We start from the raw sequence: 12,803 nt of genomic DNA on the forward strand, positions 1-12,803 counted from the left end.
AGAGGTTCCGATCTTCTCAGTTGCCCTCACGATGCAGTGGAGGCTCCGCAACCCGCTTTGATGCGGTTGGTCACGATGCTCTCTGGTGCCTCTGTAGAACGAGCACGTGATGAAGTGGTGTTTTTGGAAGAAAAAAAAAAAACAACCATGTAAAGTAAGGAGTTTTTTGACTCCCATATATTATAGGTTATTTGATTTTATTTGATGATCATGTTCCGATGTTTTTTTTTTTAAATCACGTTACAAGTTACTCTTTACATGAGTAGTTTTTTTCATTGAGTACTTTTTTACTCAAGTAAATATTTTTACTTTGACTCGAGTCATATTATTGTAAAGTAACAGTACTCTTACTTGAGTACAATATTTGGCGACTACTCACCTCTGATGTCCACTTCCCGCCTTCCCACCCAAACAGGAAAACGACGAAGAGCATCACTGTGGCAGCATCCACCGCCTCCCCGAGGACCACCAAAACACCCCACAGACCCCATTGGAGCCCCCCTTTCGATCGCAAAGCACGCCCACCTCTCCGCAGGGCACCTTCGAACTTTTATCCACAAAGATAACGATTGATTTTGAACGGCATAACGTAATTCCAATGCGAGGAGATTTTGAGCAGAGTGACGCTCTTCGCTTCGTGTTCATCTCCGCATTACGCCGCAGGTGTGTGGGTTCCACACGCTCACTCATCTCAATTGGAAGCTCTTCAATGTCTTTTATGTGAGTATTTGAAACATTTTCAACTCTTTATGTGACGCCTATTGCACCAGATAGAAGCATACTTTCGACACATGGGCGCCCTTGAGTTTGTTTCTTGTCGCCACTGGAAGGGCTAATTTGTTTATGTGAGCTAGCTTAGCACGACCACGCGTCAAATAAAAGTCAAACAGCGACAAACAAAGTCCGACAAAAATGTCTTTCGCTATTTAATGAGTGGTCGTTTTAATACAAAAGGAGGCAACATTGGAAGGGGAAATATGCTAAAGTCGTTGAAGAAAATATGTTGACGAGGAAAAGTGAATGAATTATATCAATTTGTATTTTCATTTGAAGTTCAAGTCTCAAACATCATGTCAAATTGTGTTGAACACTGTGTATAGTCCAAATATAAGTTGAATATAGGTCGCGTTATTAAATGACAAAAAATAGCTATTAGAATACATAACCTATTATTCATAGTCCTATTCTTTAATACTTGTTGATATGGTGTATATGAACTTGAAATTATTTTCCAGATTGTGTTCAACATGATACATTTTTGTTTTTGTTCAGAGAAGGAGGGCGTAATTTAAGAGTGTATTTGAAAAACATACAACGTGAGAACCAATGTGACGTCGAGATGTTTCATTTTTGGGAGTGAAATGATGGAATTGCTGTCGTATTGAGTGAAATTACGGAGTTCAAAAGAGATTTAAAAAAGGCCGTCTTTCCTTTGCTGCACATGTTTGTTTGTTTGTTTGTTTAGTACTGGAAGGATAGGCAAAAATAAGCGATGTACTTCAGCCCCCAACTGTTTTTGCTCAAAGATGTTTGTAGAGTTGTGTGGTCTGGTTGGACAAGTTTTATGAAATATTTCTCCCCCCCTTTTTTTCTATGTTCACACAACTTGTTTTGTTGTGATTTTTTTTTTCTTCTCTTTCTTCCAAGAATGAGAAAAAATAAACTTTATTCATTCATTTGCTTGAGGATGAGCAATGTAGAACATCTTGTAAAGTTCGTCCTTACAGTGTCACTTTCCTGCAATCAATCTGAAAACAAAACCTATTTTACCAATTGGGTACCTGAAGTACACAAATGCAATGTGACAAAAAAAGCATTGATATTGACAAATCACATCAACGGTATATTTTGGTGAAGGCAGCTGTTTTATAACGTCCGGTTACGGTGGTTCTTAACTCCTTCGAACTTGACGAGCCCTCGCCGATCGGATTTCCAAAATTGAAGCGGTTCAACGACTCGAGGGGGTTATGTTGGGCGTCAAACCAAAGCAAAGACAACTTTCGGTCGCACACTGTTCATTCAAAAGAATCGCACTTTGATTGACAGCTCAGGCTCTGTCACATTTCTAAATATCATCCCGAATATGATTGGAACACACAGCAGTGCCGTTTATTGTATTTGATCGATTGATTGATTCGTGTGTGTCTGTAGAATGTATCTTAAGGTTTAAGCTTTGAGGTAGAGCGATAGCTGGACACAATCCAAACCCCATTTCAAAATATGTCGATTTAAAGATTCTTACGTTTGTAAATGATTATTGGGCCGCTGCACATGCACTGCCTCAAATAATGTATCATTTGGATGAAAGGATTTATTCGGCATGCACAATCAGCAGGTTCAACGAGTGCAAAGCTGCAATATGTCCACTTTTTCCAATTGTCCCGCTTGTTTCCATCCCCCACTTGCATCCGCCTAACACAAGTGGAGGGCGCTGTAAAAAAAAAAAAAAATGCATATAATATTATTGTAAACCTGAATATGTGAGCATCATAAGCCTATTTTCACGTTCATGTTGTCGCCATGGAAACATCATTTCTAGTTAAATAAAGACACCGGAAAACATCCGCGCGGGATTTCAAATCCGATCAACTGCCCCCCAGCTCGAAAGTGGAAACACGTGAATCATCTCCCTTGGGTGTCACAAATACTCCCACTCAGCCACTGCTCGCCATGTTTCCGCACACGCTCGCACGCATCGTGCAGACGAGAATGGGAAGTTTTCTTGAAGAACAAGAAAAAACAATGATTTGCTTTTATGGGTTTTCTCATCTGATAGGACTGTGACAGTGGTGTGTGTGCATGCATGCATGCGTGTGCGTGCGTGTGTTGTCCACTTGAACTCGGCAGCGTGAGAAAGTTGAAGCCTGAGCGACCAGTTGCCCTCTCACAGGAAGTGGAGGCCACACACACACGCGCGCGCGCGCACGTTTTGTGTCCATGTTGCAAGGCCCTCAACGGTGACCTTTGCCCCCACCCCGCTTGAAACAATCTCACTCAAAGGAGGAATTGGAGATGTGCTGGCATGTGCAGTTCCACTTTGAGCCGCTGGATGGCGACAAATCCTCCATTCGGAGAAGGCGCCAAGTGTCTTCTTTCAGCCGTTAGGGGGCGCCATTGACTAACATTGGAAATGACAAACGAGCGCTTTGCCTGTTTCACTGCCAATGTTTTCTTTGATCGAAGATCTGTTCTTCCTTTGCCATTTTTATTGTAAATACATTTAAGAATATTTGAACAAAATTTTATTTGGGTGAGATTTGGCGGGATTGAACAATATGTTACAATATTTTGATAAGATTTGTGGTAACCGAACCACATTTTTTCTTTTTGTAGTGAATAATAAAATGTTTCACACGCAGAGATAAACACACACTCAAAGTACACACACACTTTTCAAGGTTGTTTCAAAAGACATACAGGTTTAAATCTTTTTTTTTTGTTTTTCAATCTGTCAAATTTTAGGGGTGCTGGGATTGATTTTTGGGGTCGAAACGCCGATGCCAACCACATGCAAATGTTCCTCATTTGGCATTGCGATGACAACGTGAGCGCCAAATTCTCCTGTGTGCCTTTTTACACATTTGACAAGATGGATGACGAGCGTGTAAGGTTTGTTTTTTTTTTTTTTTTTTTCCCCTCCTCCCAGGATGCGCTGAATTATTTATAAAGACATCAGGCGACTTGCATAAAACATCGCAGCGAACAGTTGGACGCTGGCGGCGGGTTTGACCTGCTGGCCGTCAGGAGGGGAAAAAATGACAACGCCTCGGAAGACGGGCGGCTGCAAGAGGACGTGCTCGCTGACTATGAGAGGATGGGTAACGGATGATGGACGACTGTAATGTGCATCAAACATGTTGACGTGCAGCAAATGGAAGTCTTGCGCAACCTGAGCGGAATGAAAGAAAACGTACGAATAACAAACCGCAGTCACGTTTGAAGCATTTTTGTGCAAATGAAGGCGTATAAATCTGAAGACCAATCCGACGGCGCGCTCCCCAACCTTCAGCGCATTTCGCATGAGTGTCGCGTGCGTCCGAGTATTTCCTGCAATGTGTATTATTAGCACGTTGCGGTCGCAATGATCCAAAGTTTCAAACGCAGCTCGATTGCTCGTATTTCCATGAGCATCATTTCCACGATTTCCATTTCATTGACTCCGTTCCAATGATGGATTATTTCACGCAGGCCGCTGCATCTTCCAGCGAGCCGTGCCGCTCATGACTCATTCATCGGCGACACCTTGCTCGCGCACACACCTGTGCTGTGGGCAGCATTGCAACGAGGCGTTTGAAGAAGACAAAAGCAGTCGCTCGCGAGCACCGAGACATCGATTTGCCCGCTGCCCTTCACATTTCTGCCCAAATGCACTTTGAAAGCGGGCAGCGGCTTCAGGCTTTAGGCTGGGTCGGTGTCAATATTTGACCTTTTGAACCCTGAGGAGCGGAGGCCTCTGCACTTGTCTAATCAGTCATCCGTGGATACAGAAATGTCAAAACATTCCTCTGAAGGCCATTCGTTTTGAAACGAGATTCCTCCAGGTCAGCTTTCGGGAGTTTTGAAACGAGATTCCTCCTCACGCTAATTCCCTGACAACAAAGCCTCCATTGTGCGCCCCCCGCCCGACAATTAGCAGCAGCAGCCGAGGAACGCTTGCTTAAGTGGCTTCGACGGCCAAGTGCGCCACAAAAACAATCACAAATGCACACATTTATTGAAAGGTCAAGCAATAAATGTTTTGGATCGAAGTTCTGCAACTTTTCCAGCATTTGAAGTTTTCCTTGAATGCTATTTGATGAGTGCAAGACAGTCATCAAGTGGGAGGTTCCTGGTTGGATTTTCAAAATAAAACCGATGGCGCGATCATTAATGACAGCGTTATGGAATCTCGCAAAAGACATTTATGCATACAATTCCCAACTCATAAAAGTTGACAAAAAAACAATCATGATAATATTAACAATAATAATAATAATAATAATAATACAAGTATACGATTATATTCATGATACATATAAAAGGGGAAAAAAATAAAAAAAATAAGTGCAACTAACAATGATACTAAAAATAATAATAATGCATTGTTTCCACATTTCTGACCACATCATGAATTTAATAAGTACATTCAAACATAAAATCTAAATGAATAGACTTATGATTCATGAATGAATAGAAATGATCAGAATGATCATTTATGTCCTCACGTATGACCAGCTCATTCAACATGAAAATAAAAGTACAAATATATTTGTTAATATATTAAAAATAAGAATACAATTAAAAATCATAATAATAATACATGCCCTGAAAGCTGTGACCAAATAATAAAAGCTGGCAATAAAAAATAGAATGAAAGGTATAACACATAATAAATAAAGATAAAAATAATAGAAATCATAGTGAAAATAATAGAAATAACAATCACAAATAATAATAATAATAATAAAAGAATTTAAAAAGTATGACAAAAACATTCAAATGAAAATTAAGATGAAAAATCATAAAACAACAATTAAAATAAGTCACACACAACATAATAAAAAAATATTAAGTTAAATTCTCAAATTTTTAGTTTTTCATTCATTGATGGACCATAAAACAGTCCAAGAAAGGCAGAAGGTGTAAACTGGCAAAAGAAAGGTTGTCGTTTATTTTGAAAGAACTTCCGGGGTTCCTGACTGTTGAAGGTAACTTGAGAGACGCGCGGGGGGGCGCCTGTCGGAGGAGGAGGAGGAGGCGGCTTCTTCTCCCTCCTCCTCCTCCACAATTCCGCAATTCCGCACATCAGCGGGAGCTTCTGGCCGACCAGGCTGCGGATGAGCGCCCCTCGCCGGGCTACGCACTGGACACACGCCGGCCGGTCGTGGAGGAGCTGGACAAGCGCGGAGTAGAACTCCTCGCGGCAAAGACAACGATTGACTTTTTGTCTGGAAAAGTTGTTTCCGCACACCAGGATGTAAACACGTTCAAAGTTTCGGCACCGATGTGACATCTTTTTGGAACTATCGGATCAACTGGACGACGAGGGTAAGTCAACACTTTTAACGCCTCGTTTGCCATGTTTGTGTGTTTTTTTTTTTGCCGTTGTGACACCGCTCTCCTTCTTAAGAGGTGCGTTTCGGAGCATCGTGGAACTATTTTGCCGAGCGTCACACCGGACTCCGATTACGAAACGTTCAATTTAGAGTCCGCACGGACGCGGGCAAGCGACGGTTGATTTTGCGAAGCGAAGTTTGGGCTTTCCACGAACCGGGGAGAGATTTGGAATTATCGGCAGGCATTTAACCCTTGAAGTGCACTGATAAAACCGGCACAGTGAGCTTTTGGATGCTCTTTTGAACACGGTCGCAGCTACTTTTACCTGAAGGAGTGGCCGAATTGTCGCTGCGTGGAATTTGACTTCGCTGCCGTTTGCCTCGGATCTGTTCGTGTCTGAACTCTTAGGCGAACGCCGATAGGTTGACTTTGACTGTTGTGACGATCTGCAGCACGCCGACCTGGATGTGCAGGCGCCACGCCTGCTGTTTTACAAGGCGACCTCGATGCGAGCTTTTTTTCGAGCGAGTCTGGCACGAGGAAGGGACGAGTGGAATGCGTCTGGGACCAATCAGTAGGCGGAACATCTGGAGCCTCTCAGCTGCTCCGTGGAGCGATCCTGTTGAGCAAGTCCGTAAACAGCCGAAACAGCGAAAGCCAACACCTCGCTTCGATTGCGCCACTCGACGAGGGCAAAATGACAATAAAACAACCGTCATAAATTGGAAGTGGACTTGGGAAAACGAACACAATGCAAGGATTGGAATTGAGGTCAGATGAGTGAACGCAACTCGGACGATCGGTGCAATACATTTGAATCGCAAATAACAAATCGAGTACCCAATTTGGACCACGATCAGTCTTGTATGAAGGAATTGAAAGCGATACTTGAATAGCACAGAAAATAACTGGTAGGAATAAAAGCCACGTTGGGGTGTAACGCGCCACATCGTAGTTAAGGTTCCCCTCGGAGGGCCGTTATGACCGTGAACCCCTAAAAATGTATCATCGTCTCATATGCGCAACCAATTGGAATTCAGAAGCCAGTACAAACGATTCCGCCAGTAAAAAACCATTACGCTATTATTCCATTTATTTTCAAGGGGTCATTGCTCACAAACAAAGAAATGCTCGCAAAGTGAAGACAATTTGCAATTTTCGTGTTTTGGCAAGAAACAGGAAGTCGATGCACGTGATTCGCTTTCGCGGGCCACATGAAACGATGTAGCGGGCCGGATCTGGCCCCTGGGCCTCGGGTTTGACACCTGCCGTTGAGTAAAAGTCTTCAGTTGCTGACGTTTGCTGTACTTAAGTCTCAAGAGACGCTATATCCGTGTTTTATTAAGAGCTGTTTTCTGATGTGCAGTATTCCGTCGCGTTCCACGACTGAGCGTGACGTCGGTTCACGGCCCAGAAAATCTCCCGAAATATGAAGGTTTTCATTTCTGTCGTACAGTCTTTCTCCACCCACAGAGGGCGCTTTCACGTCTTCAATTCAAATGCAATTCTTCTTCTACAACTTTTAAGAAAAATATGACTATTCTTACAAGAGTCCAACCTTTCTTGAAAAAAGACAATATACATAAATATTACAATTTGATCTCTCAAAAAAAAGAATATCGTAACATAACGACTTTTTTATTTTGTATTATTATTTTTTAAAATAAGCTACTTTTAGGATTATGAGGGGTCTTTGAATATTTTGCTTAGGACCCAAAAATTTGATGATGGCCTGAACTAAAAGCTCTGATATGATTGTGGACATTTTATCACATAAATCTGAAAACCTTGCATGAATTAAGTTTTTTTCTTCTCGGGCGGGGGATCGTATTATTACATAATAGTCATTTTTTAGAACAAATGGCGTATCTTTCTAGCATAATAATAGGAGAATAAAGTAGCATTTTTGAAATTCACTTTTCTTCCTTCGTTAAATGACATTATTCTGACTTTATATTGAAAACTTCATTCTTGTACGCAACTTCAAGACATGACGACTTGACTTCGAAGTCACTTTTTTTCTTCGTTTCAACTTCACATGCATAACTTTTTTTTTTTTTTTTTTTTTTTTTAATTGTAGTGGCGCTTGTGTTGGTGTTTGTTCCCTCTCAGCCGGTTTGCGATGGAAAATAAGCGGAGCGCTGGCTCGGCTGAAACTGGACTCGGGCGAGCGTGAGAGGGAACATTCGAAGGTTTTGTCCGCGGGCGTCGTGCGGCTGCGACGCAACACAGGAAGTCAGGCGACCCAACGGTCACAAAGGTCGCAGGACGCTCACGCACTTTGCTTCACACGATGTCTTTGAGACGAGAAGCTTCTCCGCGCGTTGCAAATTTGACACTTTGGCCTCATTCTGTCGTCCAGTCACTAGTACGCTCTTTGTCCTCACCAGTGACAACATTTCAGCACACTAGTAGGACAATTAGGACACACTGTCTTAGTAGTAACATTTTTTGCACTGTATTACATTTATGCAAACTAGTCGAATAACTACGTTACAGTGAGCCAAAACTGTGCAATAGTTGACGTCTATGAGCTACTACTACTAGTAGTGAAGTGCTAGATGTTTACGAGTAGATTTTTTTTCTAAAGATGTCAACTAGTGCACTATTTTGCCCCACTAGTAACATGCAGTTCTTCTACTAATGCGCCCTACTTGTTTTACGAGTGTGCAGTTGGATGTCGTCACTCACTAGTAGTGTGTAATTGGATAAAGTAACAAACTAGTTGCAATCTAGTGTACGGAAAGCTATTAGAGCATTTATTCCATATTCTTTGATATCCAGTATAAGGTCCATGTACTAGTATACTCTTTTTCCTCGCAAGTAAGACAGTTTAATGCACTAGAAGAATGACTGTCGTGCTAGTAAAATGTTTTCCACTACTGTATGACATTTCTGCTCATGTGGAGGACAACTGTGTTACGAGTGAGGCAAAATGTGCACGAGTTGACATTTGTGTGCTACTAGTACAAGTAGTGATGTTAATGTGTAGACTTTTATGTCAACACCGACTGTGCTTTTGTCAGCTCGCTCGTGTGTGTTTGCTGCCACCGTGTTGGTGCAAGTCGTGTACATCAACAGAAGCCGCAAAGTAAAATCGATCGGTCGGCCAGCCCTAGCATGTTAGCATGCTAGCCATTGCTACTCGCACAAAAGGGAAGTGTACATTTTCATGGCCTTAGTGTGTGTTTGCGCATTAGTCGGGTGTGTGTTGCCACTATTTGGTTTTCCAGCAAACGTTCGAAGGTCGTGTTTGCCTGTGAGAACAGGAGCAGTTGCGTTGTGACCTTCAACCCCGTGATAGCGTGTGTGTGGTCTCAGGCAGGTGTGTCAAACTCATTTTTGTCGTGGGCCACATTGTCATGACAGTTCTCCTCAGAGGGCCATTATATAATTCAGTAAGTTATTATTTCATAGATATTATACATTTTGGTCGAGATTTTAGGAAGAATCACGGAAGCAGACGCACGATTTGCTTTCGCGGGCCGCATAAAATGATGTGGCGGGCCGGACCCGGCCCCCGGGCCTAGAGTTTGACACCAGTGGTCGCATGTGTCAGCCGTTGTGTGACGCTAGTGGCGTAAACACAGTTGAGACAACTTGTCCATTATGTTGTATACATCTGCACGTCTGGTGCGTGTTGTGGTTGTGTGTACACGTGTTTGTGTGCGCATGTGTGGTATGTTTGTGTGTCACCATTTGTGTGTTGAATTATGACACACAACTTGCAGTCTCCTGTTTGCTCTCTTCTTTCTCACATCCTTGGCATGTTTGTTATAGACTTGAACACAAACACGAACAGGGGTCAAAGGTCACTGGTGGGACTAAGTGATGATGTCATCAGTCACACAGTACGCTTTATTTAGTCAGGAACGGAAACTGCCGCGCCTACCAGAAAACACCCGACTTCCCTCTGCGCGTCTTTCACGTTTCTCTTTCGTTCCGGTTTTCTGGTTTCACTCGGGTTCTGTGTGGAATTGGATCCAAAAAAAGAACCAAAACGACAATGGGACATGTGAAGGTTGTGGGAATGTGACACCTTTGATATGGAAATGTGAGCCGGATATGCGTGTGTGTGTGTGTGTGTGTGTGAGAAATTGTGAGTGGCGCGTGGGAGTGAGTGTAAGAGACTCAGCGGTAAGCTGCATCTCATTAGCTTCGTCTGTGCCACGCAAGAAGCTGCCAATCTCTCTCACACACTCGCACAAGCACGCGCGCACACACACAGTTTTCAAGGTTACGAAGCCGGCCGGATGACCGCCAAACAAGTGCCACCTCCTTGTGTGTGTGCGTGCATGCGTATGTTGGTGAAGGTGTGTGAGACATTGTGTATTTGTGAGTGTGTGTGACATTGTATGTGTGAGATGTATGGGGAGTTTGTGTGCGTGTCATTGTGTGTGTGTGTGTGTGTGCAAAGCCACACAAATCTCCCCATTCGAGTGGTCTGGTTGTAATTCCACAATCTCATCATTCCCCCCCTCTCTCTCTGCTGTCTATCTGATGGTCGCTCGCCCACACCTGCCACCACATCATGTTGACGCTAATTACAAACATGTTTCCTGTCAGCGGAGAGGAGATTGCAATTTTTGCAGCGTTCCCCAGTTGATTGTCTTTGCAAAAATAGTGAGCTGTCAGAAAAGACCAAAAATGAAGATAGGGAGTTGCGCACGTACACACAAAAATTTGCCGCCGCATTCATGTCAGTGTTGAGACTTTTGCAAAAGTCTGGTTGTTAAACAAGGAAGGCTTGTGGCGGGATTGCGGGATTATTTCAGGCTGGCACTGGCGTCGTCATCCACGTGGGAACAAGAAAAATAAGAGAAAAGGCAAACCTGCGACAGGAAGCGGGACGCACGGCGCCGCTCGTCACTCGGAGGCGGGAGGGAAGCGACGTCGTCGTCTCCCGCCGCCGACTTGATGTCAATGTCACATCGATGTCACTAAATTTGATGAAGTACTGCCTTCGGTGAAAATGCCTTTCTTGTGTGCACCAGCACTTTCTTGTTTTCCATATTCTGGATTTTGCTTCAGCAAGTAGAAGCCGGTCACCTAGTCGCAACGCCCTATCCGCTACCGAAAGCACCATTCATGGATCTGCTCCACTGACTGACAAGTGTATGAAGTGCTGCATCCACCAGTGCAAATTTTTCTGGTCTTGACGGGTGCTTGCTTTTTTGTGTGTGTGTGTACACTGTTGGCTTCTCGTCTGCAAGGAGAAGCTGCTAGCCTTGTCGCAACGCCTGAGCTCCACTTCAGGTCGTCATGGTAGCAAAAGCCGTCCTCCTACGGTTTTAGGAGTTTTTCAAGTCACAATCTGTTGCAGGTTTACTATTAAACTAAACGTAAAACAAAGAGAACGTGTGTTTAACCAAACCACATCACGTCTTCTTACGAAAGTATGCTAACTTAATGCTAACACTTAATAGGAAACGTTATAGACGCGCTAACAAAACCTAGCATTGCTATCGTGGTCGTTATAAACCTTTCAACAACTGATATTTTGTGCAAACGGTGCAGTAACACATACAAATGATGCGTAAAACAAACTAATTGGCATAGCTTCCTCATCAAATCCACGTGCATAATACACATGTGCAAACATACGTTATACTGCCTCTGGTGGCCAAGACGTGCACCAGGAGCAGCACAATGGCCATTAAATTAAAGCTAAAAAAAACATTTTGCAAAAATGGTTTCATTCTTTATAGTCTGTTATTGTGTTATTACTGAATGTTGCTATTTTCTGGTGAATCAAACGTATTGCCAGACGAATGTCCTTTCCATGAGTTTCAGTATGGGAGGTGCACATTTAGACTTTACAGACACACCTTGTGCACAAATCTTGACTTTGCACCACTCGGCGTTTGAAATGTGCCGACACTCGGCGGCTCGGCAGTTTGTTTTGCGACGGGCCGAAGATGAATTCAGAATTGGGGGAGCGCGGCGGGAAGCTTTAATGGGGATGAGATTGGACTTTAGTTCACCTCCTGAACCTCATTATGGAAATCAACTCCTCCTGATTGCTTGCCACCAAACGTTTGTCACTCTCCGCACCTTTGTGTGCGCGTGTGTGTGTGCTGAAAGTGAAAGTGAAAGTGAAAGACGTGGCGGCTCTGTGGAAGTGCGGGATGGACCACACTTGACCACATTTAGTAAGATGTTCTCCACATTTCGAAGGGAAAACAAAAACAAAAAGCAGAACTGGAAGCAACTAACTTGACCACAGTGACATTTCCCCAGTCAGGCTTCTTCCCGTTGTCTGTCCGCCAATCAGCTGACAGATTTGTGCCTAGCTCCACCCCTGCGGGGACCGAAAGGTAAATGAGGAGTGCTGCGATCTGGGTTTATTTTGATAACCTTCATGAAAAAATGTCAAGCTGACGAACTGGAGAGAACACGAGCAGACGTTTCGTGTGCACAGATCGGAGAGGCGCGTCCAACAAGCTGAGCAAGCTTCTGTAAATAATAATCATCATCATCATAATAATAACCATATTCATAATAGTAATGTTTTTTTTTCTATATGTCGCCTACATGGGGAAAGCCCCCGCTGTCTCTTTGGAATTCCACGATGACGTCAGTTAATTGAGAACATGTTTGGAGTTTGGGCTGAGCCTCTTCCTCCGCAGTTCACAAAACGTTTGATGTGAACGGCGCCATTTTCTAGTTTTTCTTGCTGTCTGCATAAAAATGCCAAGTTGCCGCGTTTCGGTGCGTGTGACATTGCGTCCCACCTCTTCTCCCTCCATCATACACGCCGCCCTTGG

The 12,803-nt window shown here is 43.5% G+C and overlaps 1 protein-coding gene across 7 annotated transcripts in view; it reads left to right on the plus strand.

Moving 5' to 3' along the window:
* The first annotated feature begins 5,726 nt into the window (after nt 1–5,726).
* The window catches only part of LOC133471611 (plexin-B2-like), a 36,245-nt gene continuing 29,168 nt past the window's right edge, over nt 5,727–12,803 (plus strand). For 2 of the 7 annotated variants that reach the window (XM_061761287.1, XM_061761288.1), the window contains exon 1: nt 5,736–6,027. The gene's annotated coding sequence lies outside the window, so the exon portion shown is untranslated. Of the gene's footprint in view, nt 6,028–6,514; nt 6,808–12,803 lie in introns of those variants that run through there. The other 5 variants (XM_061761290.1, XM_061761289.1, XM_061761291.1 and 2 more) reach the window with 4 other exon arrangements.

This window comes from Phyllopteryx taeniolatus, chromosome 22, assembly GCF_024500385.1.
Source record: "Phyllopteryx taeniolatus isolate TA_2022b chromosome 22, UOR_Ptae_1.2, whole genome shotgun sequence".
NCBI classification, from domain to species: Eukaryota; Metazoa; Chordata; class Actinopteri; order Syngnathiformes; family Syngnathidae; genus Phyllopteryx; species Phyllopteryx taeniolatus.